The sequence below is a fragment of the Microcebus murinus genome, chromosome 18 (genome assembly GCF_040939455.1).
Source record: "Microcebus murinus isolate Inina chromosome 18, M.murinus_Inina_mat1.0, whole genome shotgun sequence".
In the NCBI taxonomy this organism is placed as follows: domain Eukaryota; kingdom Metazoa; phylum Chordata; class Mammalia; order Primates; family Cheirogaleidae; genus Microcebus; species Microcebus murinus.
Genome location: NC_134121.1, coordinates 49,975,021 through 49,995,335, shown reverse-complemented (window position 1 = coordinate 49,995,335; position 20,315 = coordinate 49,975,021). Strand labels below are relative to the sequence as shown.

Sequence of the window (20,315 nt, the reverse complement as noted above, 5' to 3'; positions counted from 1 at the left end):
GGGGGGACTACTTTATTTGTATTCATACCATCAAGAGGACAACATGGATGGATGTAGGGTAAAATAATTTATTAACACATTTCAAAATGCACTAAAATTAAATTGGAAAGCAGGAGTGACAGTGAGAACTGTAGAATCCATATTTACAGGTCTCTGGAGCTGATTATCTTTTCCTTAAATGGCTTCTAATTGAGGATTACTGAAAGAAAAAAAGCCTTTGCTTTATTTTTAGAAATGATCTCTGATGTCTTCAACTTTTATGGTTCTGTTTTTAACCTTAGATTATTATAACCAGCCACCTACAAAATCTGCAATTTTCTCTAATAAGTCAGTACCTGTTCAAAAGAAGGCTGCACAAAACACCCCCATTTGCAGTTTGGAAGGAGGATTATCCACTTTGGCCCATGAAGTGGCAAGTCAATGTCCTTGCTTGATCTGTGTCTAAGGTGCCATTTTGAGGACAATAGAAAACAGATCATGTTTGATTCCTTAAGATGTGGCCATTGCTATTTGTCGTACAATTTGTGATCTGAGAGCTGGATTTAAAAAACACATGAGCAAAAGGAATTTGTGTCTGGCATGGGGGCTATGAGTCTTAGAAGAATAGTCACAATGCAGTTTACCTCTGCATTCAGAGAAGCCAGAACCTGCAGCTTGTAGTCATTATTATTAATAGAGACATCTTAAAGTAGTGTCTGCTTTCTGTCTCAGCCTGGTTCACTGGTGCTGGGAAAAATCCAAAAAGGCCGTGCTGATGTGTTAGTACCAAGGGTTAGGAAGACAGTTAACTAAACTGGTCAAAAGCAGTGTAAGCTAATAGGGTATTGGGCAGGTGGGAGGGGGGAGGGGAGCGGGTATATACATACATAATGAGTGAGATGTGCACCATCTGGGGGATGGTCATGATGGAGACTCAGACTTTTGGGGGGAGGGGGGGAAATGGGCATTTATTGAAACCTTAAAATCTGTACCCCCATAATATGCGGAAATAAAAAAAAAAGCAGTGTAAGCAAAGACAGCATTGAATCATGGTTGGGAAACTAGAATTTGGAGCTAGAAAATCAGTATCAAGATCTGTATGACCATTTTGCAACCACTGTAGTAGTAATTGACTCAAAGGAGTCATCAGTGGGTACAAAAGCCATCAAGTGAAGCAAGTATTAGGAAGGAGGATATTCACACTGTTCCAGTGTGTGGCTGCAGAGATTACGTATCAATTACAAACATGGGGAAATCTAGTGGATACAATCAAATAAACAAATGTTGCCTCACTAATAATGAGACGCACTGACATAATACGCCTCCCATTGTGGCACAAGGAGAAAGATGCAGCAGCAGCAGCCAGGGATCCCCTCGCCACAGTGTTTAACCTGGATTTAATCATGTGGAAACTGATGAGTCCAAGTTGAGGGACACCCCAAGAAACAACTGGCCAAAATGCTTCAAGAATAAACATGTAGGTAAAGACCAACACCAAAAGCAAACACAGAGCTGGAGAACTGTCCTTGATTAAGAACAATGAAGTTATTTGACAACCAAATGTAATACTTGCTCCTTGATTAGAAGATCCTAACTTGGGAGAGGGGATTTAGGGAGCAAGAAAAGATACTATAGGAACAATTGGGGGAAATTTGAATATAGACCATCTATAGGATAATAGTATGGTATAGTATTGAATCAGTATTAAATTTCTTCCATGTGATCATTGCATTGTGGATATGTAGGATAATGTCCTTGGTCTTAGGAAATACATGTTGACACACTTAGGAATGAAGTATCATGTAACATACTCTTAACTCGCATATGTTTCAGCTAAAACAATTTTTATTAATACATTTTTCCTTTAAAAAGATAATGAGATGTCATATAACTTACTCAAGGTCACACAATGGATCTTTCATTTTTCATGTTGGTAGCCATGAAGCAGAAGTTTTCCATCTTCTCTTTTTTCAGTGCTGTTTTAATTTATTTAATGAAACAGAAAAAGAGTTAGCCTAGTCATAACTGTTACCAATGTCAACATTGATTCTATTTGCCCAAAATGTATTTAAGAAGACAAGGAATTACAGAAATCCTAGGTTCTCTCTGAGTAATTTCACACTTTGGGTTGTGTCCTGAAATTTTGAAAAGGCAGATGGAGATGATTCAGACTAGACTTCTCATGTACAATCTCTGAAGGGTTAGCACTCGGCCATGTACTTACCTGCATGTTTCTATACCACTCTATTTGTGTCTGCCCCCTGAACCACAGTGCTTATCATGCTGTAATATAATTTCTCATTGCACTGTCTCTCCAACTAGTTTAAAGCTCTTTGAGGGTAGACACCAAGTCTTTCTGACTTAAGATTGTATCCAGAATACCTGGCATGTGGGAGATGCTCATAAAAGTTTGTGTTGAAACACTAAACATTAAACCAGGTCAGGAATAAGACAAGGATGCCTGCTATACCTCTACTATCCAACATGTTAGAGAGAAACTAGACAATACAAGAAGAAAAGAAAGATAATAACTGCTTTGACAGCATATAATCTAAAACTGCAATGATAAAGAGACCATAAGCAGGTCCCTGTGTGATGATGGCACACAAATTTGTAAAGTCTTCTGTGATTTTCCTCCTTTGTGTAAGAAAGGAAAGAAGAAAGTATACATCTATCTGCTTGTTTTGTGAAAATATAGAAAGGACAAACAGAAACTAATGAGATTAGGTATTACAGGGGCAGGGTGGGGAGATGGAGAGAGAGGCATTACTTATGGGAGTGTACCTTTGTGAATAGTTCAACTTTTGAAGTCATGTTAATGTTTTCCACACTCAAAAATAATAAAACCAAATTAACAGGGATTAGGTGGGGGTGGGAGATGGAAGATACTAAAATGGAATATAAACAGAAATAAAGGAACCTAAGTGTATTTTAAATGAATAAAGTAACCACACTGAAAAGGAGGAAAAAAGACCTACCCCAAGTAATTGTCATAAGTTTGTTTCTTACCCTAGTATGGGCTAACAATACGGAAATTATTTTCTACGCAATGTAAGTTTGAGCAAATGAGCAAATGTAGAAGGAATAATGGGAAATGTATTACTAGAAGAAAATCACCTTTTGCAAGCATTGTAATGGTAATTGATTTAAGCAGTAAACATCACTGAATGCTAAAACTAGCACGTGAAAAGTTTGATGAAGGACAGGTTATTTACATGGACTCAGTATTTCTCTGCAAATTACTTATTAATGGAAAGGGGAAATATAAATAATTTTATAATAGAAAAACATGGTGTATACCACCTTAACCAAACGTCTGTAACATTTATCAACCCTGGAGCAAACCAGTATGAGGAATCATATGATGTACTTAAAAGGACACGCCCTGACCCCTGTGGTATTCCTGCCAAAAAATGCATAACCTAAATCTAATCGTAAGGAAACTTCACACAAACTCAAACTGATGGGATTCTATAAAATAACTGGCCTGTACTCTCTAAATTGTCGAGGTCATGAAAAACAAAGGAAGGCTGAGGAATTGTTTTAGACTAAAGAAGACTAAAGAGACAAGTCAACTAAATGCAATATAAGATCCTGGACTGGAACCAGAACTGGAGAAAAATAGCCCAAATGATATTACTGGGTAACTGGCAAAATTTGAATATGGAGTGCAGATTAGATAATAGCATTATATCAGTGTTAAACTTTCTGATTTTGATCATTGTACTATAGTTATGTAAGAGAATGTCCTTGTTCTTAGGAAATTCACCCTGAAATATTTAGGGGTCAAAGAACATGACATCAGCAATGCATTTTTTTTTTATTAATTTGTTTATTTTTTATTTTTTGTAGAGACAGGGTCTTGCCATGTTGCCCAGGCTGGTCTCAAACTCCTGGGCTCAGATGTTCCTCCTGCCTCAGCCTCCCAAAGTGTAAGCCACCGCACCCGGCTAGCAATATACTCTTAAATGCAAATGACAAAGCAAAAGAGCAAATGTTAACAGCTAGAGGATCTGGGTAAAGGGTGCTCAGGAATTTTTTTGACTATTCTTGCAATTTTTTGATATGTTTGAAATTATATCAAGATTTAAAATTGTAATGATTTTTTAAAAATAAAATTAAAATTGAAACAGGAAAGAATGGTTTAAGGAATGTTACCAAAGATAAAACATTTTTGTAATTTGCAGATGGTATGTCTAAATTAAAAACCTAAGAGAATTTATAAATTCTCTGAAATAGATAAAATATTCAATAGTTAAAACAATTTGAGTTCAGCAAGGTTCCTGGGTATTAGATCAACATATAAATATCAATAGTATTTCATAGATCAGTAATAATCAATTAGAAAATATTAAGTTCATCATCAATACCAACACAACTTTAAGATACCTAAGAACAAATCTAACTTTTCTAGACAAAATTATTATAAAGGAAGGACATAACAGAGGCTTGAATAAATGATAAATACTCCATGTTCATAGATGGGAAGACTATAAAACAGTAAATGATTTCCTAAATTAATCTCCAAATTAAATGTAGTTCCAGTCAATATCTTAACAGGACTGTCATAAACTGATTATAAAATCAAATGGAAGAATAAAAACTTCAAAAATAGGTCAAATTTTGAACAAAGTTCAAGAAGGGAAGAGTCATCATATTCGATAACAAAACCATATAAAAGAGTAAGGTATTAACATAAAGATAGAAATAGTCCTAAGCTGATAATGTGAGTTTGGTGCAAAGTGACTCCAATCCATGGGGAAGAAAGATAAATTTCTCAGTAAATGACATTGGGTCAATTGACATTTCACATGGAGAAATAAAATAATAGATTCCTACCTCACCTCATATTCAAAACTAGACTCCAGAAGGAGTTTACAAACCTAAGTGTGGAAACCACTAAAATCATTTAAGAATATATTGTTTATGGATATATTTACATATTGTATAAAATATAAAATTTTTGTTAAAACATGGACCAGGTTCACAACAAATTTATGGTAACTGTCAGCCAGGCACAGAAGAGGAAGGGATTTCAACTTCAAGTGTGAAACTTTCTCACTTTTTTTTTAAGTAGAGGCAGAATCAGAATCAGATATGGTAAAATGTTTACATATGTTCATTTTGAGTGGCGGTAGTGACGCTTTTTATATCCTTAGTATTTTTCTAGATGAAGGTCTTTTAAGTTTTGAAAAAGAAAATATTCATCCAAGTTTTCTGTTCCACAAGACTGAGGGCTGATATTTTGTGATCTATTGTCAGCTTCAGTTACTGGCTTTGCATTTGTTTACCAAATGTTTGGCTTTTTTTCCCCCTCTCATAATTACTGTGGGAATATAGTGTACTTCACCTAAAAAAACAAGGCACAGCTTTCCTGTTTATTTACCTAGAGTTTTGTGTTTGTGTTTGTTGAGCCCAGTTGTTGGTCCCTCGGTGGATGTACTGCTCAGGACAGCTGATGGCCAACAATCTTTGGGTCTTGAAGCACTTGAGTTGAGGACACTTTAGGAATCTGCCGAAAGCTAGCCAGGCCAATTTAGTAGGATGACGTACTAGACTCTGAGAAATCACCAGCGTTGGACCAGACAGGGTTCAAGCAAGGCTCTGTAGCCAAGTGATAATGGGACTTTATTGTCCCAAACTTCCCCAACTGTGAAAAAGGGAAAACAATGCCACTTCAGAGGATTATTGGGATGATTCGGTGAGATGATGCGTGTCAAATCCTCCATGGATGGTGGTTTTTTTCTTCTCTTTAACTTCAGTTATGCTTCATGGGAACCACTTCAGAGTTAGACTCTTGGAGATCCACAGTGGAGAAATTACTGTAATTTGAGGACTTCTTTTGGAGGGAAGGTGCTAAATTCTTACATTTCCTAAGTCTACATTCCCTACTCCTTTTTCACCATCCAGGGTCATCCTTAGACATGAGTTGATAAGTCACATGTCCTTGGGGACTTTGGAGTTCACTTCTCCAGGGTGGAGAAGGGAGGAGTCACTGGCCCAAGCCCCTGGCCCTTTTTGCCTTATGGCCTCCTGCCTGGTGGTTGGGAGTTCTGGTTTCAGAGATAATTCTTCCTTGGGTTTCAGTCATCAACAGGGGATCCTGCTTGGCACATCTATGTTTTAAGAGGTGAGAGCCACCTGTCCTATTGTTCCAAGTTAGTAGTTAACAAGATGGAGGTAGAATGGTGGAGGGACGAAGGCTGTAGGTGCTAGTGCCAGACCAGTTGGGTTTGATTCTCAGGTCAAACCCTTAGCAGCTAGTTAAGGCATGTTTCTTCACCTGCCCATGCCCTTGTCAAATGGTAACATGGCAGTTCCTCCTCCTTGGGTACTTATGAGGATCAAATGTGTTAATCATGAAAAATGTTCAGAACAGTGGTTGGTACACATGATAGAATTCAACATGTTTTAACATGGCCATTATTGTTCATGTTTTAACAACCCTAAAAATGATTTCATGTTACAGTTGATGGCGTCTTATAAATAGCAACATTTTTTCTTTTTGGTGGTATAATGAGTGGCATCTTAGATTCAATAAATTATTTCACCATGACACCTTTTCCTGCGTAGGACATTAAGATGCCCGTTGTGAGTGTATTTAAACACCGAATGGTATTTGCATATAAAATGCGAACATTGAACTGGATTCTGCCAAAGTCAAGTCATTGAATAATAAGCTCTTCAGTCTTTTAAACCTGGAAGGTTGTTTGTTAACTTTTTCCAGGACACTGACTGGCTTCCTAGTAGTTCGAATGACTTGGTAGCACTCCGGAAAGGAAACAGTTGAATTTTCTTCCACTCGTGGGTTCAGAGCCATCATCTTTGTAAAATGGATTTCTCACAAAAATCCCCGGATCCCACCTCTCTGATAAATACCTTCAAGGACAAAGTCTCAGCTAGTATTTTAGTCTTTAAAAAAAATGTGGGGCAAGAGGATGATAGGAGCTGAGATTATGGAAAAGAAGTTAATGATTTCCAGTGGACGTGGTTTCAAAGCAGTTTTTGCCTTTTGATGCACTGAGAGCATGGCTTCCATCTGCTCCCTGTTTGTACTCAGGCTCTGCCTTTTAACCATGCAGTGTGTCAGCTGCGGCCCACCAAATTCTGTACTTGATCTTCTGAGACTGATAGCAATTCTGTCTGAACGACATTAAGCTGTTCAATCATATTTAAATCGTATTTCCCCACTAATACCTATTGAAGATCTATTTATATTCCATCAGACTTTACAGCCATTTGGTATGTAAACTTGTTAGGTATAAACTTAATGGAACTGCATCTGAAAATGTTTCATCTTGTTTCCAGCCCTTTAAAGAGATGGTCATAAATACCTTTGGAATATGCAGACCATTATCTGGAGTAATTTTAATTATCTCTAGCTATGCCAATCAGATGATTAATAAATAGATGTTGAAAAGCATCAGCTAAATGCCATCATGGAATAGACACTCAGGGGTGAAACCAAATTGACCATTAGGTGCTGAAATGTCTTATAATCACTCATACCAAGGTTCAGAAATCTGTCAAGAGGTTGGGTTTGTTATTAACTCAACATCACCTTGGTTGGCATGTCAAAACTAGAGTGAACTATTGAAATGAAATATGAAACTTATTAAGGAAGATCCTCGGAAATGAAGGACACTGGAAAGATTGATTTTTCTAGTAACTTAATTTTTTTCCCCTTTCTTGAGACAGAGTCTTGCTCTGTCACCTGGGCTAGAGTGCAGTGGTATCATCATAGCTCACTGCAACCTGACTCCTGGGCTCAAGCAATCCTCCTGCTTCAGCTTCCCAAGTAGCTGGGACTACAGGCGAGTGCACAACCATGCCCAGCTAATTTTTTCCCATTTTTAGTAGAGATGAGGTCTTACTCTTGCTCAGACTGGTCTTGAACTCCTGACCTCAAGTGATCCTCCTGCCTCAGCCTCCCAGAGTGCTAGGATTACAGGCATGAGCCACCATGCCTGGCCTATTTTGATCTATGGTTGAAGACTTGTTTTTTAGCACCCAGCTGAATTTGCTGAGAACCATCTGAGTCTCTTGGAATAGATTATGTTAAACCAGATATGCCAGTTGCACACATGGTATGCCTTTGTTGGGGCTTTTTGTAACAGTTTGAAATAGAAAACAGTATTGCTTTAAAAAAAAAAAAAAGTAGTCATGTGGTACTCAGGGGAGAATTTTCTGCTTCACCCAAGAGTTCGTATCATTCACTTGTACAAATAGGAATGTCCAATGTAAAGGACTTTCCAACTCTATATGCTTTATCTTATACCAAGCAAGTGCCCCTGCAGATAACAGGCGCTTAGCTACATTGAACAAAGTTATGAAGGGGTTTTATTGGACAGAACTCTCAGAGACTTTAACAGGTTTCTCTTGCTGCAAAGTTGGGGTAATGGACTTGAAGAGTCCTACAGTGTCTCAAGGGCATTCATCACCTGCCTGGAGAGATGGGGGAATCAGACCTGTTTCAACAGACCTAAATTTCCTCTTGTTCTTTTGAACTATTATTTTGAACTGACAAGAATGTAATGTCTTCTGGTTTAAAGACTGATCCCTTGGGTGGTCTTTATGCCCTAGAGGCCTACTCAATTCGTATGGTTTAAAAACTCTTCCCCTTCAATTTTCTTTAGTCCCTTGGGTCAGTTTCTTAAATAATAAAGAACATTCTGAGCCAAATAACTGATATAAGCCACTTAGCCACTTGTCATCGTTCCTGACAGATCATAGATGTTTAGTAAATATCAATTATCTTCCTCAATCCCTTGTCTTAACTTCCCAGTGGAAATCTGAGAAGACCTTTGTTTTGTATTAAAAAGATAGGATTATCTCAATGGTGCATGAATTCATTGTACAAGAAATATTTGTTAAGCATCTCTTCAACACCAGGAGCTATCGGGCTGAAGGGGAAACAGGTCCTGCCACTGCAGGCTGATGTGGAAGGTTCTGTGTGGAACACAGGAAAGAGGATGGAAATGGAAAGACAGGCAGGAGTGCGATGCAGGGAAAGGCTAGTTGAGAACACAGGCAGCATTTGCAGTGTATCAGATGAGAGAGAAGGCAGCCTGAGATTTAAAGCAGTGACAGTAGAAATAGAGAGGAAAGTATGACTTAGGAAAAAAGAGAGACATTGATGCCTAGTTGGGATAGGGCAGTTGGCTCAGGTGTCTGGGATGATTCGGTTTTTGTCATGAATGGGTGGTAGTGCCACCAACTAAGACAAGGAATTTTTTAAGTGGTTTAGGAGATGCTATAGTCTGAATGTTTGTGTCCCCCTACTCCCGCCAAAATGCCCATGTTGAAATCCTCATCTTCCGAGGTGATGGTATTAGGAGGTGGGGCCTTTGGGAGGTGCTTAGGTCTTAAGGACCCCAGAAAGACCAATTGCCTCTTCTACTATGTGAGGACACAGCAAGAAGGTGCCACCTATATGATCCAGGATGTGGGCCCCCACCAGATGCCAAATCTGCCTTGATCTTGGACTTCTCTGCATCCAGAACTGTGAGAAGTAAATTTCTGTTGTTCATAAGTTACCCAATTTATAGCATTTTGTTATAAACTGGATTATGGCAGTCCAAACAGACTAAGATAGGAGGAGTTGATGAGTTCAGTTTTTCCCCTGTTGAGTTTGAAATGCTCACGAAAAATTTAGTGAAAATAACCAGTAAGAAATTGGGTGTAGAAATCCCAAGCTGAGACCTAGAGATACAGATTTGAAAGTCATAAAGTAATAGTTTTGAAGCTATAAGAATGGGGCTATTATCCAAAGGATACATGGAGGGTAAAGGGAAAAGCGGCGCAAGAATGGAACCTATGGGAATACTGACATTTTAATGGGAGGGAAATGGAAGAGTATCTCATAAAGATGGATGAAAAGCAAAGCTCTGAGAGATAAGAGGAGAATTTGGATGCTTGGGGCGGGGTAGAGGGCTCACAAAAGCCCAGGAAAGTAAGAATACCAAGGAAGAAATTGTCACCAATGATGACAGCAAAGAATTCAATGAACACAGAATTTTTTTTCCTTAGAGACAGGATCTGTTGCCCAGGCTAGAGTGCCGTGGCACCATCATAGCTCACTGTAGCCTCCAACTCCTGGGCTCAAGCAATCCTCCTGCCTCAGCCTCATAAAGTAGCTGGGACTACAGGCATGCGCCACCACACCCACCTGATGTTTCTATTTTTTTGTAGAGTCACGGTCTCACTGTGTTGCCAAGGCTGGGTCTCAAACTCCTGGCCTCAAGCAATCCTCTCACTTCCTCCCACCTTGGCCTCCCAAAGTACTAGGATTATAGTGTGAACCACTGCACCCAGCGATGAACATAGAATTTAAAAGGTCCTGTAGGATTGAGCAATAACAAGGTCATTGGTGACCTTCATGAAAACAAACGAAATGGAGGCAGAAGCCAGTTTGCAGTGAACTTTAATGCTTATCTGTGAAAGGCAGGACAAGAATTGGATCAGAAGGGGACTTGAGTTGAGTTGAGTTGCAAGATTTCCCATCTTGGTGGAAAACAAGCTCACATTCTGATGCAACTCCTCTGTTCCAAACACATAATAATGACAGATAAAATAGGAAAAGAGAAACCCAAATTGATATATCTGCACTCATGGATCCGAAACTCAGAAGGATAGGGAACCATGGAGTGGCTAGACTCTGAGTCTGGGGGCAGCAGTAGCAGGTGTTGATGTGGGCCTTAAAAAGCAATGGGACTAAAAGTGCTCCATGCAAAATGAGGGCCCAGAGCCAGGCTCACCATTTGAAGAAAGAACCTGGGTTGGGGCTCTTCCACTGGTGAAAGGAGGCTGAAAGAATCCCCTATGACTACTGCCTGGGCCATGGTTTAAAGTAGTGGTTTTGCTCTTGGAAGTCAACTATAAAACCTAACTAATGGTATCAGGAGTGGGAGAGTAGAGGTGGAGAAAGAGAACAGCAGCAACAACATAAAGTATCCCATGCAAAATGACCCCACAAATCTAAAGTTAATAAAGACAACCAACAGTCAACAGTCAAAATAAGAGTTTGATCAACAGTCAAAATAAGAGTTTACTGCAAAATAAAATGATTAAAATGATAAGTTTGGGCTGAGCTCGGTGGCTCACTCCTGTAATCCTAGCACTCTGGGAGGCTGAGGCAAGCAGATTGCTCGAGGTCAGGAGTTCAAAACCAACCTAAGCTAGAGTGAAACCCCAGTCTCTACTATAAATAGAAACAAATTGATTGGCCAACTGAAAATATACATTAAAGAAATAGCCGGGCATGGTAGCACATGCCTGTAGTCCCAGCTACTCAGGAGGCTGAGGCAGAAGGATCGTTCGAGCCCAGGAGTTTGAGGTGCTGTGAGTTAGGCTGATGCCACGGCACTCTAGCTGGGGCAACAGAGACTCTGTCCCAAAAAAAAAAAAAATTAAAAAATGATAAGTTTGGGCTGCTCAAAGGGGAAAATGAAGAAATTGTGTCCAGAAGTTAGGAAACAATAAAGAAACAAGAACAGAGAATATGAAAAAGAACCAGTTCAAAATTTGGGGTCTGAGTCATTGAAATGAAAGACTCAGTAGATAAGATAAACTGTAGGCTAGACACAACTGAAGAGATAATTAGTGAATTGGAAGATAGTATTGAGGAGTACAACCCATTTTCATACCACAGAAATATAGAAAAGTTTAAAAAAAATAGTTAAATGAGGTAAAAAGAATGAGAGTTGCCATATGTTTATCTCATAGGAACAAAAAAAATACAATGGAGGAAATAGCAAAAAAGCAATAGTTGAAACAAATGCTGAGAATTTTCTAGAATTGAAGAGAGACACAAGTCCTTAGATCCCAGTATACTTAGAATAATGACAATAATGGCTAACACTTATTTAGCACTTATGTTCCAAGAACTATTCTATGTGCTTTCTGTGTATTAACTCATTAATCCTCTAATAACCCTGGGATAAGAGCCATGTACATGTGAGTAAACTAGAAAAGAGGGAATGTGTATAACTTGCCAGAGGTCACATAGCCACACAGCTGGGGTAGTGGGATTTGACCCCAAGCAGCCTGGCTACCCTCTAATACCTCTCTAAATCCTAAGGAGATTAACAAAAATAAATCCATACCTCAATACACTGTAATGAAACTGCAGCATATCAAAGATTTTTTTTCAAAGCTTCTCAAGAGGAAAGGCAGGTCAGATACAAAGGGACAAACATAATCCTGAGGGTGGACTTCTCATTAGCAACAACAGATGCAAGCAGTCAATGAAAGGATAGATTTTTTTTTAAAGGATAGGTTTTTAAAACCCAGGGAAAGAGACACAAGAAACAAATGTGGTCCTGTCCATATAGGAATAACATTTACTGGGTGTCGGGCAGATGGGAGGGGGAAGGAGGGGATGGGTATATACATACACAATGAGTGCGATGCGCACCATCTGGGGGATGGACATGCTTGAAGCTCAGACTCTTGGGGGGGAAGGGGGGAAAAACAACACATGTAACCTAAACATTTATACCCCCATAATATGCTGAAATTAAAAAAAAAATGTGGTCTTGTCAATTGATAAAATGTTGTACATTAACCTTGACTGTGGAGTAGTGAATGGAAGGAGTCAGTAGTCCTCCAACCTCCTCTTTCAGAGGAAGGAGAGTTTGGAGTTACAAGAGCAAGAGGCTGCTCCTGCTCCTGGAAGCCAGAGAGTGAATGTTCTTCAGGAGCTTCCCAGGAGAAGGCAAGGCCAGAGGACAGGACCGGTGAGGAGGGGAAGAAGTGGCAGAAAGTCACTGCGTGGCCTCCAGTTTCCAATAATATGGGAAGAAAGGTCATTTACTGAAGAGGAAGCAGTGAGAACAGAGGGCTTAAGGAGGGCAATTGAGGTCAGAGATAACCTTTGTGGGAAATGCATGAGAAGAGTTGAAAGGATTGCTTGAAAGTCTTGGCAGCAGGGTGATTTGGGAAAATTTGAATGAGTAGTGCCACCAGCCTGAATAATTGTGTCATTTTCCCAGCTGTGCTTTGCAGCCTGCGTGGAGGAGCACAGGAAATGGTTGAATTGATTCAGGATTTGTTTTCAGGGTAAGATCAGCAGAGTATGGAAAAACTGAGTCAGCGAAGGTCAAAACGAGCCTTGGAGTCCAACAGAGGCTCTCAGGGGATGGAGAGTTCAATGAAGTCAAGGAGAAGGTGTCCTAGGAGGGAAAGGAAGGGAATTCAGGTTGAGGTTGGGAAAAAAGTAGTTAGAGTTTTCAGATTTCAGAAGCAGACTAATTCCAGGAGATTCGAGACCATGGTGGAGTTGGGGGGTGGGGGGATGGGGAGGAAGTGGTTGGCTAAAGTGGAATGGAGGGGAAGGCCACTGGAGGGGACGGAAAGGGAAAGGAACCCGGAGGCTGTGCCTGCAGCATCAGTGAGCTGTCCACGTGGACACTGAAATCACAGAGATGTGGTTAGCATAAAGTAGAATCCTGAGCATGGTCTGCAGGGCCCAGTGGACCCAGGGGCAGGGATAAGGTACCCATGATCAATGAGGCTGTGTGGCCAGAAAGCACAAGTCTGGAAGAAGGGCCCCGCAAAAGTGCCAGTTGTTCTACAAGTGACCGCAAACCCCAAGGAACTGTAATGTACTTTTTAAGTTTTCTCCCTAGGAGTCTTTATAATCATTTTCCAGGAATAGGTCAGTGATTCCGAATATGCTGCCTCTTTTCATTGAACTCCATATTCCAGAGAAGAAGCACATTTCATCTCCTCTATACATGAGACCCTGCTTATCCCTCACATGTGCCCAACCACAAGGGCTGTGGAGTTTGCTGCATCATTACACAGGGCCTGTGGCACCCCCGGGCCACCTCTTGAACCAGAGCCAGGGGGTTCATTTGATCAGTCTGAGCAGTAACCACAGAATTCAATATTCCTCTCACACCTTTTCCCCAGGTTTCAAAGTCCAGAGTCACAGTCACTTGCTGGCTTGGGTGATGATGGCAGGGCCCCATCTAATGGCCCTTTTGCAAAGTACAGCTGGAGCGGGCAGGCTCTGTCTGCCCCTTTGCCAAGGAAAGGAGGGAAAAGAGGGTGGAGAAGAGAACAGCAGGCCCTGGCTAGGAAGTCCCTTCTTCAAGAGCAAAGAAGTCATAATGAGGACAGCGGTGAGGATATTGGCTTTTGGCAGGAATATTCACAGAGCGTGAGCCCAGCATCCTGCTAACTGTCTGTAGCCACAGTCTCATTAAATCCTCACAACTATTAATATCCCCATTTTATAGCTGACTCTGTGGCTTAGCAAGAGCCAGTGGTTCTGCGCAACACCAGAGCTAGCAAGTGTCAGACCTGGGACTTGATTGCAGGTTAGTGTAGTCTCGGAGCGCAAGCTCTCCTATAGCTAATATGCTATGCTGTCTTTGGCTCTAAAAAGGAAATGATAAACCTGCACGTGGAATCTCCTACTTGAGTTTTTAAAATCTGATTGAAGACTTCAGTTTTCATAATGAGGAAAGAGAAATAAGCTCTTCCCATCTTACAGAAACAATGTCAAAAAAAATGATTTTCTCCTTCCACGTTTTGCAGGGCAGCAAATATTCCTGAAAAGAATTGTAGTGGTAATAATATTCCTTATCTTGTTTTTTTTTAAAAAAAAAATGCCTTATTAAGAATTTTTTCATCTCTCCTATGTTTTACCTGTAAAAAAAAAAAAAATTTTTTTTCAAAGGTTTTTGTGCCTCACAAGGGATGTTTACCAACTGGGAAAGTGAGAAAAATGGCTTTCCAGCAATGTCTTCAGTTTTTATAAGTCTTCTAACATGGGTGGAGGAGAGAGCTGGGGCACCTGAAGTCTGCTCACATCCGATACCCCAGGGTTAGAAGGGGAGGCCAGCAGGCAAGTGGTAGGACACTGCTGACCCATGAGGGAGGGATGTTTCTCATGAAAACGAGTCGACTCTGAGAGAAAGAGAATCTGGGTATAAGACCATGATAGGAAAGAGAGACTGGCCCCAGAGACCCAAAGGCAGAGGAAATAGTTAAAAATAAAAGGAGGCTAATAATAAACTTAGGGGGCTCCTTGGCAGGAGCAAGGTTGAACTGAGAACTCTATTCCTAGAGCCCAATGTCCAAACAGTTTATTTTTCCTATCTCTCAGTCCCCACGTGCCTTCTTTGCTGAGATCAAGTGCCAAAGGACATCTCAAAATACCCACAGCCAGAACTACTCAGCACATCTCCCCACGTGGTGAGAGAGACAGCTCTGCAAGTCTTTGTCCTGAACCGTTTATGGATTTTCCATAGTCCCCGCAAGACCTTGCATACATGCCGCCTGCCAATTGGCAGCCGCTGTCCAGCCCAGGAACAGACCTTGCTCCTGACTCTGGAGAGTCCTCACTGGGTTTATTGGACATTTCCCTGGTTTTGTGTCTTCATCCTGAAAAAACTTCTGACTTTTTCTTAATGAAGATTTTAGCTAGGGGAAATTGTGTTAGTGGCTCATGTATTTCTATCAACTCTCTAAATTATGTTAGTTGGAAGTAAAGACGATACAGTAAGTCCTTGTGTTTATTGTGGGCTGTACTTGGGAACCATAATGGACAATAAAATAATAAGTAATGAGCAGGAAGACAGCTCTTGAAACCAGGTCAGAAAACTCCTCTGGTGCCAGACAGAACGAAGCCACCTGCACAGTTATCAGGAAGTCAGGTGAGCTCGGTACACACTCACAGAGCAACTCCTAAGTACCAGCACTAACAAATAATACCTAGCACTTACAGTTAAGAGAGCATTGTACTACTTACCGTTCATAACAGCACATGAGGTGGATGCTTAGTTTGCAGATGAGGTCTCTGCTGTTGAGATATTTTTAAATAAATTGCCTGAGGCCACACAATAACTGACAAAACTGAGGTCCCTGATCTTTTGATTGTGTGTCCTTCACTGTTTCCATACCCTACCTCAGCTGCCCAAAAGCAGATCCTATGGCCAAAGTGGACCTCAGTGAGAAGCCTCAGAGATGGGAGCTTTCTGCCCTAAACTAGCTCACTGAATTAATGGAATAATGGGCAATGGATGATAAAGGAGGGAATTATTCAGTAGTTTGCTTGGAAAAATCTTCAATATGTAAACAAGTCTTATATAAGTTCATGAAAAATGAGGTTAAGAGAAACGAGAGAGGAAGGGAAAAGACAGAAACATTTTCTTTATCAAGCCTTGGGAAAAGCATCCTTTCCTCAAGTACCCAACATGGCCTTTATCTTTTTTGTTGTCATTACGGCAAGTGACCCTTTTTTACTCAGACCCAAATTTAACTGCCTTCAAAGAGATGAGACAATATTTAGGAAATGAAGCATCACTCTGAAAACTAGCTTTTCCAAAGAGCTCCAATGGAGCATATTTAAATTCAGCTAAGGAGGAGAGGTTTGCAAACGCAGGCTGGAGACCCCTGAACCCACCCTTGGATGACTAGGCATGGACTGAGGACCCTTTGCCTAAAAGATTGTGTCTCCATCTCAGAAACATTTTTAAAACTGAACTTTCTAATGGAAACGTGGCCACAACCTACTATCAGCAACCGTGATATTAAACAGGCACAGAGCCAATAGCAGTGGCGTGGAGCCAGCAAGAAGAGATTAGCATCACAAGTATGAGATTTTAGGCTCAGGGCCAGAAGAGTTTCTTTTTTTTTTTTTTCTTTTCTTTTCTTTTCATTAAAAAATAATAATAAAAAGAGAGCGAGAGAAAGAAAAAAAGGAGGAAAGGTGCAAAAGAATTCTTGTAATTCTTAGCAACCTTCATTCAGATTATTCTCCTTAGATATCCAGATAAGCATAGAAACAAACCATTGCCTGTCTAAAAACTTGGCAGTTGCTTGACCTTAAAATGGTCTCTGCAATAACCAGCCTCCCCCGCTCTGCTGTCCTTGGTTGGCCCATGTGCAGAATGGAGTGTGTGACCTGCAGCACGGGGAAAATAGCAAATCAACAGGGCCCATTTTTCTACTTGGAGTTGGAGGAAACTTGTACAAAACTTCAGGTTGCTACCTTCTCGTCCTGTGCTGCTCCAAGGAAAGAATGCACAGTGGTCGGAAATCTGTGGCACCTGCTCCCCAGTGGCAGAGCATCATTGCAGCAGTGGGACCTGGTGCAAGACAGCACTTTTCTAACTACCTGCTCCCTTCAGGGTACAGCATTCTGAGATTTCGGGAAAGAGAGAGCCAGCTGCAGGAGTTGCATGATTCAGCAGAGCGAAGGTAGCATTTTCCAGAAGAGCCTTGGGACTGCTCCCTTAAGGTCCCCTCCCCAGCCCTGCTCTTCAGGCCATGCAGGGCCAACAGCCCATAGCCTGACCACTGCAGATGGGCAGGGCATGACCTGTTGCCATCAACTCTCAGGAGACTGGAGGATGTGCCCAGTTTTCCTGCTTTCTCTAAACCAGTGCAAGATTTGTGGTAGCTTTCTTTTAAATTTCTTATTTGGAAAAAATTTCAAACCTACAGAGAAGTTTGCAAGAATAGTACAGTGATTCTGGATTGAACAATTGTTAACATTTTTCTCCATTTGCTTTGTCTCTTTGTCTCCATAATATTTATACATTATTTTTTTCCCCAGAACCCTTTGTACATTGCAGACATCATGACCCTTCACCCTTGAATACTTCAGAGTGCATGTCCCTTTACGTAACCATAATGCAATGCTTAAATTCTGGAAGTTTAACATTGATACAATACTGTTATCTGGTATAGAAGCATATTTATGTCTTGCCAGTTATTCCAATAATGTCTTTTATAGCAAACAACAATAAAAACTTTCATGATTTGTCCAACTACTTGGGGGGCTGGAGCAGGAGGATCACTTAAGCCTAGGAGTTTGAGTCTAGCCTAGGCTAGACTCTTAAAAAACTAATCAAGTTTAAAAAATTTAAAAAATAAAAACCTTCATGATTCATGTTCCAATATAGGCTCACACATTGCATTTAGTTGTCACTTTCTTTAGTCTGGGGCAGTTTCTCAGCTGTTCTTTGTCTTCCATGACACTGACATTTTGAAAAACACTGGCTAGTTTTGTGGACATCCCTCATTGTTGAGTTTTCCTCATTGTGTTTTCATGATTAGATTCAGACAGTGCATCTTTGGCAGGAATTCTAGATTAGCAATATTGGGTCTTTGTGGACTTTCAAAATATCCGACACGTGTGGCTTCCTTGCATTTTATTGTCTGGCCTTTGAGAAGATTTTGTCCTCCTTGGGTTTTCCAAGCCATGTTCATCACAGAGCTGGTGTCGGAGGCCAGTATGAGAGGTCAGTATCAGCCAAGGCTCAGGCTGACATGTTCTTCTAAGCACTGGACAAGGAAAGATGACTGCCTGCGCTGAAAAGTCACCCCGAGAGAGAGAGAGCAGGAAGAATCCTGAAGCAGGGGCAACAGGGATCCTTCTAGCCTGGCCTTTAACTTCCTGCAGACTGCTGAGAAAGTCTTCATGGGGTCATTCACAGCAGAAGTGGATCTGATTGGATTAGCAAAAACGAGGCCACATCCCCTGGCTCCAAGTTTGCCTTTTGTACCCCAGATTGGGCATTCCATTTGAATGGCTTTACCTCTTAAATATTACATCCATCCTACTTCTCCATTCCAACTACCATTGCCCTAGCTAAGGCCCTTATCTCTTTTCTAGAATAATCTCTCACTAAACCCATCTCCCACAGAGCTACCTCGTGGGTGGGGGGGCATTTCGACCCCAAATCTGACCATTTTCACAGTAGCTGGCCCATAAGACCTTCTGTCACTTGACCACTACTGTGTAGTTTCTCTTGCCTCAAACTTATATCCCTGAAATGGCAGATGTTTCTAGAGTCTTCAGCATCAGCATTGCCTGTGTGCTTGTTAGAATCTCAGGCCCCTCCCAAGACCTACTGAATCAGAACATACATTTAAGCAAGAATCCCCAGGTGATTTGTGTGCACATGAAAGCACAGGAAGCACTATTTAGAACATTCTGGAAGGGCATGTTCAGTGCAAAGAACTTAAATTGCCCCTAGAGCTCTGTAGTCCTTGGTAATGAAGCATGATTCTTAAAGTATTCTCTGATTTAGGGGATTCTGCTTCTAAAATTAAATTTGACATTGTTTTTCCTAATTTGCATAAATATATACACTTAGTGGAGGCATTTATCTGAATTTTACTTTTTTATCTTGCAAATTGTTTTCTAAACTTTGACATCTGCCACGACTTGTTGGCTAATAAGATGTCATCTGCTGGCAGGAAACAAAGTGAATAAACTACTAGCAAACAAGTGCTAACATTAAAATTCAAGGTACATAGCATTTGGTCTAACAGTTCAGTTCAACAACAACAAAATTTTTTTTTAATTAACTGCTAAGCCCCTTTCAAAATATGAGATACTAAAAGAATATCTGAGGGATGCAGATAAACGTGATGCATCCGTTGTATAGCATGTTCTCTGTGACTCCAAGGCCACATGTCATAGTTGCAGTACTGAGAGAACTTAGTGGGACTTCAGCAATGACCATCCTCTTACTAGAATCCTTGGGCTGCTTCTAGTCCAGATTTGTAGAATTCAGCAAAATGCAAGACTTTTACTATCACCTGTCAAGTTTATTTCATCTTCCATGTCCAGGCAGCTATCCAAACCAATATAACCAGGACATTTACTTTGAATTACTGGATTCCTTAGTTTGATAGATGAATGATTTTTAAAACAAAAATCACAATGGGCCTGTTGCCACTTACTGCCTTTGGCTGTCAGAGGTGGGACTTCAAAAGCTTGGAGTTGAAGGATAATTGTTCAGTCTTTCCTGGAGTGTTAATGATTTATGACCCCCTGATTTAACAAAAGTAGCAACAGCTGAGACAAATCACTTAGTAGAGGTTAGTGTTCCCTGGTAATTCCATCAGGGAGATTTGGATTAGGGCCTATGGGAGCCCAAGAATTAAACAATAACCAAATGTTACCCAAAATATGAGTTCATTATACACATTGTTGCTTTTCTAAAATGCTTTGCTAAAGGTGATCAAGAAAGGTATGGCAAGGCCATGATCTTGAAAGATGAGTTGGTGTGTGCCAGGCAGATAAGGTAGGGAAGAGCCTTCAGGGCAGAGGCAAAGCTAAAACAAGGGCCTGGAAGGTTGAAGCAGTGAGCAGGGTGTGGTTAGAAAGCTTCAGGGTCCAAGGGGCAGATCCGGAGCAAGGAAGAGAGAAAAGAGGACACTCCAGGCAGGTAAGTTGATGAGTGGAGACAGGCATACTAAGTCCATATATTTGTACAGCATTTGGGAGTTTGCAAAGCACCCCCATGCCTGTTATGTCACTGGGTCCTGACAGCTCAGTAAGGGACACCTAGACTGCTCACTTCCAGAGG

At 40.8% G+C, this 20,315-nt stretch overlaps 1 protein-coding gene and 1 non-coding gene across 2 annotated transcripts in view; both read left to right on the top strand.

The window, feature by feature from the left end:
* The window catches only part of PITPNC1 (phosphatidylinositol transfer protein cytoplasmic 1), a 260,223-nt gene that overhangs the window by 175,949 nt on the left and 63,959 nt on the right, over positions 1 to 20,315 (top strand). The gene's annotated exons all lie outside the window — the stretch shown is intronic.
* LOC142862288 (U6 spliceosomal RNA) lies at positions 2,511 to 2,612 on the top strand. The gene has a single exon (XR_012913355.1). It is a non-coding gene; the product is annotated as a U6 spliceosomal RNA (small nuclear RNA).